Below are 15912 nucleotides of genomic sequence, written 5' to 3' on the forward strand. Positions count from 1 at the left end.
ACGTAGTAATGTGGTACCACACTGGAACAGCCCACTAAACCTGGTTTCGATCAATATTTTAGAGGATAATATAAGTTAGGTCTGGGATAGCTCTGGGATTCGCCCTCATCAGGCTCATACTTTCGCGTTCTTCACATACGTGTTGAACAGATCCTGGGTTTTTTCTGGATTGCGTCACGCAGTAATGAAGTACAACACTGAAACAGTCGATTAAACCTGGTTTCGATCAATATTTTAGAGGATAACGCAAGTTAGGTCTGGGATAGGTCTGGCATTTGCCCTCATCAGGCTCATTCATTCGCATATTTCTCATACTTCATGGCTAGATCCTGGGCTGTTTCTGGATTGTATCACGTAGTAATGTGGTACCACGCTGAAACAGTCAATTAAACATTGTTTCGATCAATATTTTAGAGGATAACGCAAGTTAGGTCTGGGATAGGTCTAGGATTTGCCCTCATCAGGCTCATTCATTCGCATATTTCTCATACTTGATGGCTAGATCCTGGGCTTTTTCTGGATTGCATCACGTAGTAGTGTGGTACCACACTGAAACAGTCGATTAAACCAGGTTTCGATCAATATTTTTGAGGATAACGCATGTTAGGTCTAGGTCAGGCCTGGGATTTTCACTCATCAGACTCATACATTCGCATTCTTCGCATACTTGTTGAACGGATCCTGGGTTTTTTCTGGTTTGGATCACGTAGTAATGTGGTACCGCACTGAAACAGTCAATTAAACCTGGTTTCGATCAATATTTTAGAGAATAATTCATGTTAGGCCTGGGTTAGGTCTGGGATTTGCTCTCATCAGGCTCATTCTTTCGCATATTTCTCATACTTGATGGCAAGATCCTGGGCTTTTTCTGGATTGCATCACGTTGTAATGAAGTACAACACTGAAACAGTCAATTAAACCTGGTTTCCATCAATATTTTAGAGGGCAACGCATGCTAGGTCTCGGTTAGGCCTGGGATTTACCCTCATCAGTGTCATACTTTCGCAGTTCTAACATACATGTTGACCTGATCGAGGGTTTTTTCTGCTTTGGATCATGTAGTAAAGTGGTACCACACTGAAACAGTCCACTAAACCTGGTTTGGATCAATATTTTAGAGGATATTACAAGTTAGGTCTGGGATAGGTCTGGGATTTGCCCTCATCAGGCTCATTCTTTCGCATATTTCTCATACTTCATGGCTAGATCCTGGGCTGTTTTTGGATTGTATCACGTAGTAATGTGGTACCACGCTGAAACAGTCAATTGAACCTTGTTTCGATCAATATTTTAGAGGATAACGCAAGTTAGGTCTGGGATAGGACTAGGATTTGCACTCATCAGGCTCATTCATTCGCATATTTCTCATACTTGATGGCTAGATCCTGGGCTTTCTCTGGATTGCATCACGTAGTAGTGTGGCACCACACTGAAACAGTCGATTTAACCAGGTTTCGATCAATATTTTTGTGGATAACGCATGTTAGGTCTAGGTTAGGCCTGGGATTTTCTCTCATCAGACTCAGACTTTCGCATTCTTCACATACTTGTTGAACGAATCCTGGGTTTTTTCTGGATTGGGTCACGTAGTAATGTGGTACCACACTGAAACAATCAATTAAACCTGGTCTTGATAAATATTTTAGAGGATAACGCATGTTAGGTCTGGGTTAGGTCTAGGATTTGCCCTCGTCAGGCTCATACTTTCGCTTATTTCTCATACTTCGTGGTTAGATCCCGGGCTATTTCTGGATTGTATCACGTAGTAATGTGGTACCACGCTGAAACAGTCAATTAAACCTGGTCTGGATAAATATTTTAGAGGATAACGCAAGTTAGGTCTGGGATAGGTCTGGGAGTCGCCCTCATCAGGCTCATACTTTCGCACACTTCACATACTCGTTGAACAGAGCCTGAGTTATTTTCTGGTTTGGATCACATAGTAATGTGGTACCACACTGAAACAGTCGATTAAACCTGGTTTCGATCAATATTTTAGAGGATAACGCAAGTTAGATCTGGGATAGGTCTGGGATTTGCCGTCATCAGGCTCATTCTTTCGCATATTTCTCATACTTCATGGCTAGATCCTGGGCTATTTCTGGATTGGATCACGTAGTAATGTGGTACCACACTGAAACATTCAATGAAACCTGGTCTGGATAAATATTTTAGAGAATAACGCATCTTAGGTCTGGGTTAGGTCTTTGATTCGCCCTCATCAGGCTCATACTTTCGCGTTTTTCACATACTTGTTGAATTGATCCTGGGTTTTTTCTGGTTTGGATCACGTAGAAATGTGGGACCACACTGAAACAATCCATTAAACCTGGTTTCGATCAATATTTTAGAGGATGACGCATGTTAGGTCTAGGTTAGGTCTGGGATTTGCTCTCATCAGGCTCATTCTTTCGCATATTTCTCATACTTGATGGCTAGATCCTGGGCTATTTCTGGATTGTATCACGTAGTAATGTGGTACCACACTGAAACAGTCAATTAAACCTGGTTTCGATCAATATTTTAGAGGATAACGCATGTTAGGTCTGGGTTAGGTCTAGGATTTGCCCTCATCAGGCTCATACTTTCGCATATTTCTCATACTTCATGGCTAGATCCTGAGCTATTTCTGGATTGGATCACGTAGTTATGTGGTACCACACTGAAACAGTCAATTAAACCTGGTTTCGATCATTATTTTAGAGGATAACGCAAGTTAGGTCTGGGATAGGTCTGGGATTTGCCCTCATCAGACTCACACTTTCGCACACTTCACATACTCGTTGAACAGATCCTGGCTTATTTTCTGGTTTGGATCACATAGTAATGTGGTACCACACTGAAACAGTCGATTAAACCTGGTGTCGATCAATATTTTAGAGGATAACGCAAGTTATGTCTGGGATAGGTCTGGGATTTGCCCTCATCAGGCTCATTCTTTCCCATATTTCTCATACTTCATGGCTAGGTCCTGGGCTATTTCTGGATTGGATCACGTAGTAATGTGGTACCACACTGAAACATTCATTGAAACCTGGTCTGGATAAATATTTTAGAGGATAACGCATCTTAGGTCTGGGTTAGGTCAAAGATTTGCCCTCATCAGGCTCACAGTTTCGCGTTTTACGCATACTTGTTGGACAGATCCTGGGTTTTTTCTGGTTTGGATCACGAAGTAGTGAGGTACCACATTGAAACAGTCCATTAAACCTGGTTTCGCTCAATATTTTAGAAGATAACGCATGTTAGGTCTAGGTTAAGCCTGGGATTTGCCCTCATCAGGGTCATACTTTCGCAGTTTTAACATGCATGTTGACCTGATCGAGGGTTCTTTCTGCTTTGGATCACGTAGTAATGTGGTAGCACACTGAAACAGTCAATTAAACCTGGTTTCGATGAATATTTTAGAGGATGACGCAAGTTAGGTCTGGGATAGGTCTAGGATTTGCCCTCATCAGGCTCATTCTTTCGCATATTTGTCATACTTGATGGCTAGATCCTGGGCTTTTTCTGGATTGCATCACGTAGTAGTGTGGTACCACACTGAAACAGTCAAGTAAACCTTGTTTCGATCAATATTTTAGAGGATAACGCAAGTAAGGTCTGGGATAGGTCTGGGATTCGCCCTCATCAGGCTCATACTTTCGCGTTTTTCACATACTTGTTGAACTGATCCTGGGTTTTTTCTGGTTTGGATCACGTAGTAATGTGGTACCACACTGGAACAGCCCACTAAACCTGGTTTCGATCAATATTTTAGAGGATAATATAAGTTAGGTCTGGGATAGCTCCGGGATTCGCCCTCATCAGGCTCATACTTTCGCGTTCTTCACATACGTGTTGAACAGATCCTGGGTTTTTTCAGGATTGCGTCACGCAGTAATGAAGTACAACACTGAAACAGTCGATTAAACCTGGTTTCGATCATTATTTTAGAGGATAACGCATGTTAGGTCTGGATAGGTCTGGGATTTGCCCTCATCAGGCTCATTCTTTCGCATATTTCTCATACTTCATGGCTAGATCCTGGGCTGTTTCTGGATTGTATCACGTAGTAATGTGGTACCACGCTGAAACAGTCAATTAAACATTGTTTCGATCAATATTTTAGAGGATAACGGATGTTGGGTCTAGGTTAGGTCTAGGATTTGCCCTCATCAGGCTCATACTTTCGCGTTTTTCACATACTTGTTGAACAGATCCTGGGTGTTTTCTGGATTGCATCACGTAGTAATGGGGTGCCGCACTGAAACAGTCAATTAAACCTGGTTTCGATCAATATTTTAGAGAATAATTCATGTTAGGCCTGGGTTAGGTCTGGGATTTGCTCTCATCAGGCTCATTCTTTCGCATATTTCTCATACTTGATGGCTAGATCCTGGGCTTTTTCTGGATTGCATCACGTTGTAATGAAGTACAACACTGAAACAGTCAATTAAACCTGGTTTCCATCAATATTTTAGAGGGCAACGCATGCTAGGTCTCGGTTAGGCCTGGGATTTACCCTCATCAGGGTCATACTTTCGCAGTTCTAACATACATGTTGACCTGATCGAGGGTTTTTTCTGCTTTGGATCACGTAGTAAAGTGGTACCACACTGAAACAGTCCACTAAACCTGGTTTGGATCAATATTTTAGAGGATAACGCATGTTAGGTCTTGGAAAGGTCTAGGATTTGCCCTCATGAGGCTCATTCATTCGCAAATTTCTCATACTTCATGGCTATCCATTAATAGTCCATTAAACCTGGTTTGGATCAATATTTTAAAGGACAACGCATGTTAGGTCTAGGTTAGCCGTGGCATTTTCACTCATCAGACTCATACTTTCGCATTCTTCACATACTTGTTGAACAGATCCTGGGTTTTTTCTGGTTTGGATCACGTAGTAATGTGGTACCACGCTGAAACAGTCAATTAAACATTGTTTCGATCAATATTTTAGAGGATAACGCAAGTTAGGTCTGGGATAGGTCTAGGATTTGCCCTCATCAGGCTCATTCATTCGCATATTTCTCATACTTGATGGCTAGATCCTGGGCTTTTTCTGGATTGCATCACGTAGTAGTGTGGTACCACACTGAAACAGTCGATTAAACCAGGTTTCGATCAATATTTTTGAGGATAACGCATGTTAGGTCTAGGTCAGGCCTGGGATTTTCACTCATCAGACTCATACATTCGCATTCTTCGCATACTTGTTGAACGGATCCTGGGTTTTTTCTGCTTTGGATCACGTAGTAAAGTGGTACCACAGCGAAACAGACCACTAAACCTGGTTTGGATCAATATTTTAGAGGATAACGCATGTTAGGTCAAGGTTAGCCCTGAGATTTTCACACATCAGACTCATACTTTCGAATTCTTCACATACTTGTTGAACGGATCCTGGGTTTCTTCTGGTTTGGATCACGTAGTAATGTGGGACCACACTGAAACAATCAATTAAACCAGGTCTTGATAAATATTTTAGAGGATAACGCATGTTAGGTCTGGGTTAGGTTTAGGATTTGCCCTCATCAGGCTCATACTTTCGCATATTTCTCATATTTCATGGCTAGATCCTGGGCTATTTCTTGATTGGATCACGTAGTAATGTGGTACCACACTGAAACAGTCGATTAAACCTGGTTTCGATCAATATTTTAGAGGATAACGCAAGATAGGTCTGGGATTGGTCTGGGATTTGCCCTCATCAGACGCATACTTTCGCGTTTTTCACATACTTGTTGAACAGATCCTGGGCTATTTCTGGATTGGATCACGTAGTAATGTGGTACCACCCTGAAACAGTCAATCAAACCTGGTTTCGATCAATATTTTAGAGGATAACGCAAGTTAGGTCTGGGTTAGGTCTGGGATTTGCCCTCATCAGGCTCATACTATCGCGTTTTTCACATACTCGTTGAACAGATCCTGGGTTATTTTCTGGTTTGAATCACACAGTAATGTGGTACCACACTGAAACAGTCGATTAAACCAGGTTTCGATCAATATTTTTACGATTAACGCATGTTAGGTCTAGGTTAGGCCTGGGATTTTCACTCATCAGACTCATACTTTCGCATTCTTCATATAGTTGTTGACAAGATCCAGGGTTTTTTCTGGTTTGGTTCACGTAGTAATGTGGTACCACACTGAAACAATCAATTAAACCAGGTCTTGATAAATATTTTGGAGGATAACGCATGTTAAGTCTAGGTTGGCCCTGAGATTTTCACTCATCACACTCATACTTTCGCATTCTTCACATACTTGTTGAACGGATCCTGGGTTTTTTCTGGTTTGGATCACGTAGTAATGTGGGACCACACTGAAACAATCAATTAAACCTGGTCTTGATAAATATTTTAGAGGATAACGCATGTTTTGTCTGGGTTAGGTCTAGGATTTGCCCTCGTCAGGCTCATACTTTCGCATATTTCTCATACTTCATGGCTAGATCCTCGGCTATTTCTGGATTGGATCACGTAGTAATGTGGTACCACACTGAAACAGTCAAATAAACCTGGTTTCGATCAATATTTTAGAGGATAGCGCAAGTTAGGTCTGGGATAGGTCTGGGATTCGCCCTCATCAGGCTCATACTTTCGCGTTCTTCACATACGTGTTGAACTGATCCTGGGTTTTTTCTGGATTGCATCACGTAGTAATGAAGTACAACACTGAAACAGTCAATTAAACCTGGTTTCCATCAATATTTTGGAGGACAACGCATGTCAGGTCTGGGTTACGCCTGGGATTTGCCCTCATCAGGGTCATACTTTCGCAGTTTTAACAGACATGTTGACCTGATCGAGTGTTTTTCTGCTTTGGATCACGTAGTAAAGTGGTACCACACTGAAACAGTCCATTAAACCTGGTTTGGATCATTATTTTGGAGGATAACGCATGTTAGGTCTAGGTCAGGCCTGGGATTTTCACTCATCAGACTCATACATTCGCATTCTTCACATACTTGTTGAACGGATCCTGGGTTTTTTCTGGTTTGGATCACGTAGAAATGTGGGACCACACTGAAACAATCAATTAAACCTGGTCTTGATAAATATTTTAGAGGATAACGCATGTTAGGTCTGGGTTAGGTCTAGGATTTGCCCTCATCAGGCTCATACTTTCGCATATTTCTCATACTTCATGGCTAGATCCTGGCCTGTTTCTGGATTGTATCACGTAGTAATGTGGTACCACGCTGAAACAGTCAACTAAACCTTGTTTCGATCAATATTTTAGAGGATAACGCAAGTTAGGTCTGGGATAGGTTTGGGATTCGCCCCCAACAGGCTCATACTTTCGCGTTTTTCACATACTTGTTGAACTGATCCTGGGTTTTTTCTGGTTTGGATCACGTAGTAATGTGGTACCACACTGGAACAGCCCACTAAACCTGGTTTCGATCAATATTTTAGAGGATAATATAAGTTAGGTCTGGGATAGCTCTGGGATTCGCCCTCATCAGGCTCATACTTTCGCGTTCTTCACATACGTGTTGAACAGATCCTGGGTTTTTTCTGGATTGCGTCACGCAGTAATGAAGTACAACACTGAAACAGTCGATTAAACCTGGTTTCGATCAATATTTTAGAGGATAACGCAAGTTAGGTCTGGGATAGGTCTGGCATTTGCCCTCATCAGGCTCATTCATTCGCATATTTCTCATACTTCATGGCTAGATCCTGGGCTGTTTCTGGATTGTATCACGTAGTAATGTGGTACCACGCTGAAACAGTCAATTAAACATTGTTTCGATCAATATTTTAGAGGATAACGCAAGTTAGGTCTGGGATAGGTCTAGGATTTGCCCTCATCAGGCTCATTCATTCGCATATTTCTCATACTTGATGGCTAGATCCTGGGCTTTTTCTGGATTGCATCACGTAGTAGTGTGGTACCACACTGAAACAGTCGATTAAACCAGGTTTCGATCAATATTTTTGAGGATAACGCATGTTAGGTCTAGGTCAGGCCTGGGATTTTCACTCATCAGACTCATACATTCGCATTCTTCGCATACTTGTTGAACGGATCCTGGGTTTTTTCTGGTTTGGATCACGTAGAAATGTGGGACCACACTGAAACAATCAATTAAACCTGGTCTTGATAAATATTTTAGAGGATAACGCATGTTAGGTCTGGGTTAGGTCTAGGATTTGCCATCGTCAGGCTCATACATTCGCATATTTCTCATACTTCATGGCTAGATCCCGGGCTATTTCTGGATTGGATCACGTAGTAATGTGGTACCACACTGAAACAGACAATTAAACCTGGTTTCGATCAATATTTTAGAGGATAACGCATGTTGGGTCTAGGTTAGGTCTAGGATTTGCCCTCATCAGGCTCATACTTTCGCGTTTTTCACATACTTGTTGAACAGATCCTGGGCGTTTTCTGGATTGCATCACGTAGTAATGTGGTGCCACAGTGAAACATTCAATTAAACCTGGTTTCGATCAATATTTTAGAGCATAACGCATCTTAGGTCTGGGTTAGGTCTAGGATTTGCCCTCATCAGGCTCATTCTTTCGCATATTTCTCATACTTCATGGCTGGATCCTGGGCTATTTCTGGATTGGATCACGTAGTAATGTGGTACCGCACTGAAACAGTCAATTAAACCTGGTTTCGATCAATATTTTAGAGAATAATTCATGTTAGGCCTGGGTTAGGTCTGGGATTTGCTCTCATCAGGCTCATTCTTTCGCATATTTCTCATACTTGATGGCAAGATCCTGGGCTTTTTCTGGATTGCATCACGTTGTAATGAAGTACAACACTAAAACAGTCAATTAAACCTGGTTTCCATCAATATTTTAGAGGGCAACGCATGCTAGGTCTCGGTTAGGCCTGGGATTTACCCTCATCAGTGTCATACTTTCGCAGTTCTAACATACATGTTGACCTGATCGAGGGTTTTTTCTGCTTTGGATCATGTAGTAAAGTGGTACCACACTGAAACAGTCCACTAAACCTGGTTTGGATCAATATTTTAGAGGATATTACAAGTTAGGTCTGGGATAGGTCTGGGATTTGCCCTCATCAGGCTCATTCTTTCGCATATTTCTCATACTTCATGGCTAGATCCTGGGCTGTTTTTGGATTGTATCACGTAGTAATGTGGTACCACGCTGAAACAGTCAATTGAACCTTGTTTCGATCAATATTTTAGAGGATAACGCAAGTTAGGTCTGGGATAGGACTAGGATTTGCACTCATCAGGCTCATTCATTCACATATTTCTCATACTTGATGGCTAGATCCTGGGCTTTCTCTGGATTGCATCACGTAGTAGTGTGGCACCACACTGAAACAGTCGATTTAACCAGGTTTCGATCAATATTTTTGTGGATAACGCATGTTAGGTCTAGGTTAGGCCTGGGATTTTCTCTCATCAGACTCAGACTTTCGCATTCTTCACATACTTGTTGAACGAATCCTGGGTTTTTTCTGGATTGGGTCACGTAGTAATGTGGTACCACACTGAAACAATCAATTAAACCTGGTCTTGATAAATATTTTAGAGGATAACGCATGTTAGGTCTGGGTTAGGTCTAGGATTTGCCCTCGTCAGGCTCATACTTTCGCTTATTTCTCATACTTCGTGGTTAGATCCCGGGCTATTTCTGGATTGTATCACGTAGTAATGTGGTACCACGCTGAAACAGTCAATTAAACCTGGTCTGGATAAATATTTTAGAGGATAACGCAAGTTAGGTCTGGGATAGGTCTGGGAGTCGCCCTCATCAGGCTCATACTTTCGCACACTTCACATACTCGTTGAACAGAGCCTGAGTTATTTTCTGGTTTGGATCACATAGTAATGTGGTACCACACTGAAACAGTCGATTAAACCTGGTTTCGATCAATATTTTAGAGGATAACGCAAGTTAGGTCTGGGATAGGTCTGGGATTCGCCCTCATCAGGCTCATACTTTCGCGTTCTTCACATACGTGTTGAACTGATCCTGGGTTTTTTCTGGATTGCATCACGTAGTAATGAAGTACAACACTGAAACAGTCAATTAAACCTGGTTTCCATCAATATTTTGGAGGACAACGCATGTCAGGTCTGGGTTACGCCTGGGATTTGCCCTCATCAGGGTCATACTTTCGCAGTTTTAACAGACATGTTGACCTGATCGAGTGTTTTTCTGCTTTGGATCACGTAGTAAAGTGGTACCACACTGAAACAGTCCATTAAACCTGGTTTGGATCATTATTTTGGAGGATAACGCATGTTAGGTCTAGGTCAGGCCTGGGATTTTCACTCATCAGACTCATACATTCGCATTCTTCACATACTTGTTGAACGGATCCTGGGTTTTTTCTGGTTTGGATCACGTAGAAATGTGGGACCACACTGAAACAATCAATTAAACCTGGTCTTGATAAATATTTTAGAGGATAACGCATGTTAGGTCTGGGTTAGGTCTAGGATTTGCCCTCATCAGGCTCATACTTTCGCATATTTCTCATACTTCATGGCTAGATCCTGGCCTGTTTCTGGATTGTATCACGTAGTAATGTGGTACCACGCTGAAACAGTCAACTAAACCTTGTTTCGATCAATATTTTAGAGGATAACGCAAGTTAGGTCTGGGATAGGTTTGGGATTCGCCCCCAACAGGCTCATACTTTCGCGTTTTTCACATACTTGTTGAACTGATCCTGGGTTTTTTCTGGTTTGGATCACGTAGTAATGTGGTACCACACTGGAACAGCCCACTAAACCTGGTTTCGATCAATATTTTAGAGGATAATATAAGTTAGGTCTGGGATAGCTCTGGGATTCGCCCTCATCAGGCTCATACTTTCGCGTTCTTCACATACGTGTTGAACAGATCCTGGGTTTTTTCTGGATTGCGTCACGCAGTAATGAAGTACAACACTGAAACAGTCGATTAAACCTGGTTTCGATCAATATTTTAGAGGATAACGCAAGTTAGGTCTGGGATAGGTCTGGCATTTGCCCTCATCAGGCTCATTCATTCGCATATTTCTCATACTTCATGGCTAGATCCTGGGCTGTTTCTGGATTGTATCACGTAGTAATGTGGTACCACGCTGAAACAGTCAATTAAACATTGTTTCGATCAATATTTTAGAGGATAACGCAAGTTAGGTCTGGGATAGGTCTAGGATTTGCCCTCATCAGGCTCATTCATTCGCATATTTCTCATACTTGATGGCTAGATCCTGGGCTTTTTCTGGATTGCATCACGTAGTAGTGTGGTACCACACTGAAACAGTCGATTAAACCAGGTTTCGATCAATATTTTTGAGGATAACGCATGTTAGGTCTAGGTCAGGCCTGGGATTTTCACTCATCAGACTCATACATTCGCATTCTTCGCATACTTGTTGAACGGATCCTGGGTTTTTTCTGGTTTGGATCACGTAGAAATGTGGGACCACACTGAAACAATCAATTAAACCTGGTCTTGATAAATATTTTAGAGGATAACGCATGTTAGGTCTGGGTTAGGTCTAGGATTTGCCATCGTCAGGCTCATACATTCGCATATTTCTCATACTTCATGGCTAGATCCCGGGCTATTTCTGGATTGGATCACGTAGTAATGTGGTACCACACTGAAACAGACAATTAAACCTGGTTTCGATCAATATTTTAGAGGATAACGCATGTTGGGTCTAGGTTAGGTCTAGGATTTGCCCTCATCAGGCTCATACTTTCGCGTTTTTCACATACTTGTTGAACAGATCCTGGGCGTTTTCTGGATTGCATCACGTAGTAATGTGGTGCCACAGTGAAACATTCAATTAAACCTGGTTTCGATCAATATTTTAGAGCATAACGCATCTTAGGTCTGGGTTAGGTCTAGGATTTGCCCTCATCAGGCTCATTCTTTCGCATATTTCTCATACTTCATGGCTGGATCCTGGGCTATTTCTGGATTGGATCACGTAGTAATGTGGTACCGCACTGAAACAGTCAATTAAACCTGGTTTCGATCAATATTTTAGAGAATAATTCATGTTAGGCCTGGGTTAGGTCTGGGATTTGCTCTCATCAGGCTCATTCTTTCGCATATTTCTCATACTTGATGGCAAGATCCTGGGCTTTTTCTGGATTGCATCACGTTGTAATGAAGTACAACACTAAAACAGTCAATTAAACCTGGTTTCCATCAATATTTTAGAGGGCAACGCATGCTAGGTCTCGGTTAGGCCTGGGATTTACCCTCATCAGTGTCATACTTTCGCAGTTCTAACATACATGTTGACCTGATCGAGGGTTTTTTCTGCTTTGGATCATGTAGTAAAGTGGTACCACACTGAAACAGTCCACTAAACCTGGTTTGGATCAATATTTTAGAGGATATTACAAGTTAGGTCTGGGATAGGTCTGGGATTTGCCCTCATCAGGCTCATTCTTTCGCATATTTCTCATACTTCATGGCTAGATCCTGGGCTGTTTTTGGATTGTATCACGTAGTAATGTGGTACCACGCTGAAACAGTCAATTGAACCTTGTTTCGATCAATATTTTAGAGGATAACGCAAGTTAGGTCTGGGATAGGACTAGGATTTGCACTCATCAGGCTCATTCATTCACATATTTCTCATACTTGATGGCTAGATCCTGGGCTTTCTCTGGATTGCATCACGTAGTAGTGTGGCACCACACTGAAACAGTCGATTTAACCAGGTTTCGATCAATATTTTTGTGGATAACGCATGTTAGGTCTAGGTTAGGCCTGGGATTTTCTCTCATCAGACTCAGACTTTCGCATTCTTCACATACTTGTTGAACGAATCCTGGGTTTTTTCTGGATTGGGTCACGTAGTAATGTGGTACCACACTGAAACAATCAATTAAACCTGGTCTTGATAAATATTTTAGAGGATAACGCATGTTAGGTCTGGGTTAGGTCTAGGATTTGCCCTCGTCAGGCTCATACTTTCGCTTATTTCTCATACTTCGTGGTTAGATCCCGGGCTATTTCTGGATTGTATCACGTAGTAATGTGGTACCACGCTGAAACAGTCAATTAAACCTGGTCTGGATAAATATTTTAGAGGATAACGCAAGTTAGGTCTGGGATAGGTCTGGGAGTCGCCCTCATCAGGCTCATACTTTCGCACACTTCACATACTCGTTGAACAGAGCCTGAGTTATTTTCTGGTTTGGATCACATAGTAATGTGGTACCACACTGAAACAGTCGATTAAACCTGGTTTCGATCAATATTTTAGAGGATAACGCAAGTTAGATCTGGGATAGGTCTGGGATTTGCCGTCATCAGGCTCATTCTTTCGCATATTTCTCATACTTCATGGCTAGATCCTGGGCTATTTCTGGATTGGATCACGTAGTAATGTGGTACCACACTGAAACATTCAATGAAACCTGGTCTGGATAAATATTTTAGAGAATAACGCATCTTAGGTCTGGGTTAGGTCTTTGATTCGCCCTCATCAGGCTCATACTTTCGCGTTTTTCACATACTTGTTGAATTGATCCTGGGTTTTTTCTGGTTTGGATCACGTAGAAATGTGGGACCACACTGAAACAATCAATTAAACCTGGTCTTGATAAATATTTTAGAGGATAACGCATGTTAGGTCTGGGATAGGTCTAGGATTTGCCCTCGTCAGGCTCATACTTTCGCATATTTCTCATACTTCATGGCTAGATCCCGGGCTATTTCTGGATTGGGTCACGTAGTAATGTGGTACCACACTGAAACAGTCAATTAAACCTGGTTTCGATCAATATTTTAGAGGATAACGCATGTTAGGTCTAGGTTAGGTCTAGGATTTGCCCTTATCAGGCTCATACTTTCGCGTTTTTCACATACTTGTTGAACAGATCCTGGGTTTTTTCTGGTTTGGGTCACGTAGTAATGTGGTACCACACTGAAACAATCCATTAAACCTGGTTTCGATCAATATTTTAGAGGATGACGCATGTTAGGTCTAGGTTAGGTCTGGGATTTGCTCTCATCAGGCTCATTCTTTCGCATATTTCTCATACTTGATGGCTAGATCCTGGGCTATTTCTGGATTGTATCACGTAGTAATGTGGTACCACACTGAAACAGTCAATTAAACCTGGTTTCGATCAATATTTTAGAGGATAACGCATGTTAGGTCTGGGTTAGGTCTAGGATTTGCCCTCATCAGGCTCATACTTTCGCATATTTCTCATACTTCATGGCTAGATCCTGAGCTATTTCTGGATTGGATCACGTAGTTATGTGGTACCACACTGAAACAGTCAATTAAACCTGGTTTCGATCATTATTTTAGAGGATAACGCAAGTTAGGTCTGGGATAGGTCTGGGATTTGCCCTCATCAGACTCACACTTTCGCACACTTCACATACTCGTTGAACAGATCCTGGCTTATTTTCTGGTTTGGATCACATAGTAATGTGGTACCACACTGAAACAGTCGATTAAACCTGGTGTCGATCAATATTTTAGAGGATAACGCAAGTTATGTCTGGGATAGGTCTGGGATTTGCCCTCATCAGGCTCATTCTTTCCCATATTTCTCATACTTCATGGCTAGGTCCTGGGCTATTTCTGGATTGGATCACGTAGTAATGTGGTACCACACTGAAACATTCATTGAAACCTGGTCTGGATAAATATTTTAGAGGATAACGCATCTTAGGTCTGGGTTAGGTCAAAGATTTGCCCTCATCAGGCTCACAGTTTCGCGTTTTACGCATACTTGTTGGACAGATCCTGGGTTTTTTCTGGTTTGGATCACGAAGTAGTGAGGTACCACATTGAAACAGTCCATTAAACCTGGTTTCGCTCAATATTTTAGAAGATAACGCATGTTAGGTCTAGGTTAAGCCTGGGATTTGCCCTCATCAGGGTCATACTTTCGCAGTTTTAACATGCATGTTGACCTGATCGAGGGTTCTTTCTGCTTTGGATCACGTAGTAATGTGGTAGCACACTGAAACAGTCAATTAAACCTGGTTTCGATGAATATTTTAGAGGATGACGCAAGTTAGGTCTGGGATAGGTCTAGGATTTGCCCTCATCAGGCTCATTCTTTCGCATATTTGTCATACTTGATGGCTAGATCCTGGGCTTTTTCTGGATTGCATCACGTAGTAGTGTGGTACCACACTGAAACAGTCAAGTAAACCTTGTTTCGATCAATATTTTAGAGGATAACGCAAGTAAGGTCTGGGATAGGTCTGGGATTCGCCCTCATCAGGCTCATACTTTCGCGTTTTTCACATACTTGTTGAACTGATCCTGGGTTTTTTCTGGTTTGGATCACGTAGTAATGTGGTACCACACTGGAACAGCCCACTAAACCTGGTTTCGATCAATATTTTAGAGGATAATATAAGTTAGGTCTGGGATAGCTCCGGGATTCGCCCTCATCAGGCTCATACTTTCGCGTTCTTCACATACGTGTTGAACAGATCCTGGGTTTTTTCAGGATTGCGTCACGCAGTAATGAAGTACAACACTGAAACAGTCGATTAAACCTGGTTTCGATCAATATTTTAGAGGATAACGCATGTTAGGTCTGGATAGGTCTGGGATTTGCCCTCATCAGGCTCATTCTTTCGCATATTTCTCATACTTCATGGCTAGATCCTGGGCTGTTTCTGGATTGTATCACGTAGTAATGTGGTACCACGCTGAAACAGTCAATTAAACATTGTTTCGATCAATATTTTAGAGGATAACGGATGTTGGGTCTAGGTTAGGTCTAGGATTTGCCCTCATCAGGCTCATACTTTCGCGTTTTTCACATACTTGTTGAACAGATCCTGGGTGTTTTCTGGATTGCATCACGTAGTAATGGGGTGCCGCACTGAAACAGTCAATTAAACCTGGTTTCGATCAATATTTTAGAGAATAATTCATGTTAGGCCTGGGTTAGGTCTGGGATTTGCTCTCATCAGGCTC

This window comes from Colletes latitarsis, chromosome 3, assembly GCF_051014445.1.
Source record: "Colletes latitarsis isolate SP2378_abdomen chromosome 3, iyColLati1, whole genome shotgun sequence".
Taxonomy (NCBI): domain Eukaryota; kingdom Metazoa; phylum Arthropoda; class Insecta; order Hymenoptera; family Colletidae; genus Colletes; species Colletes latitarsis.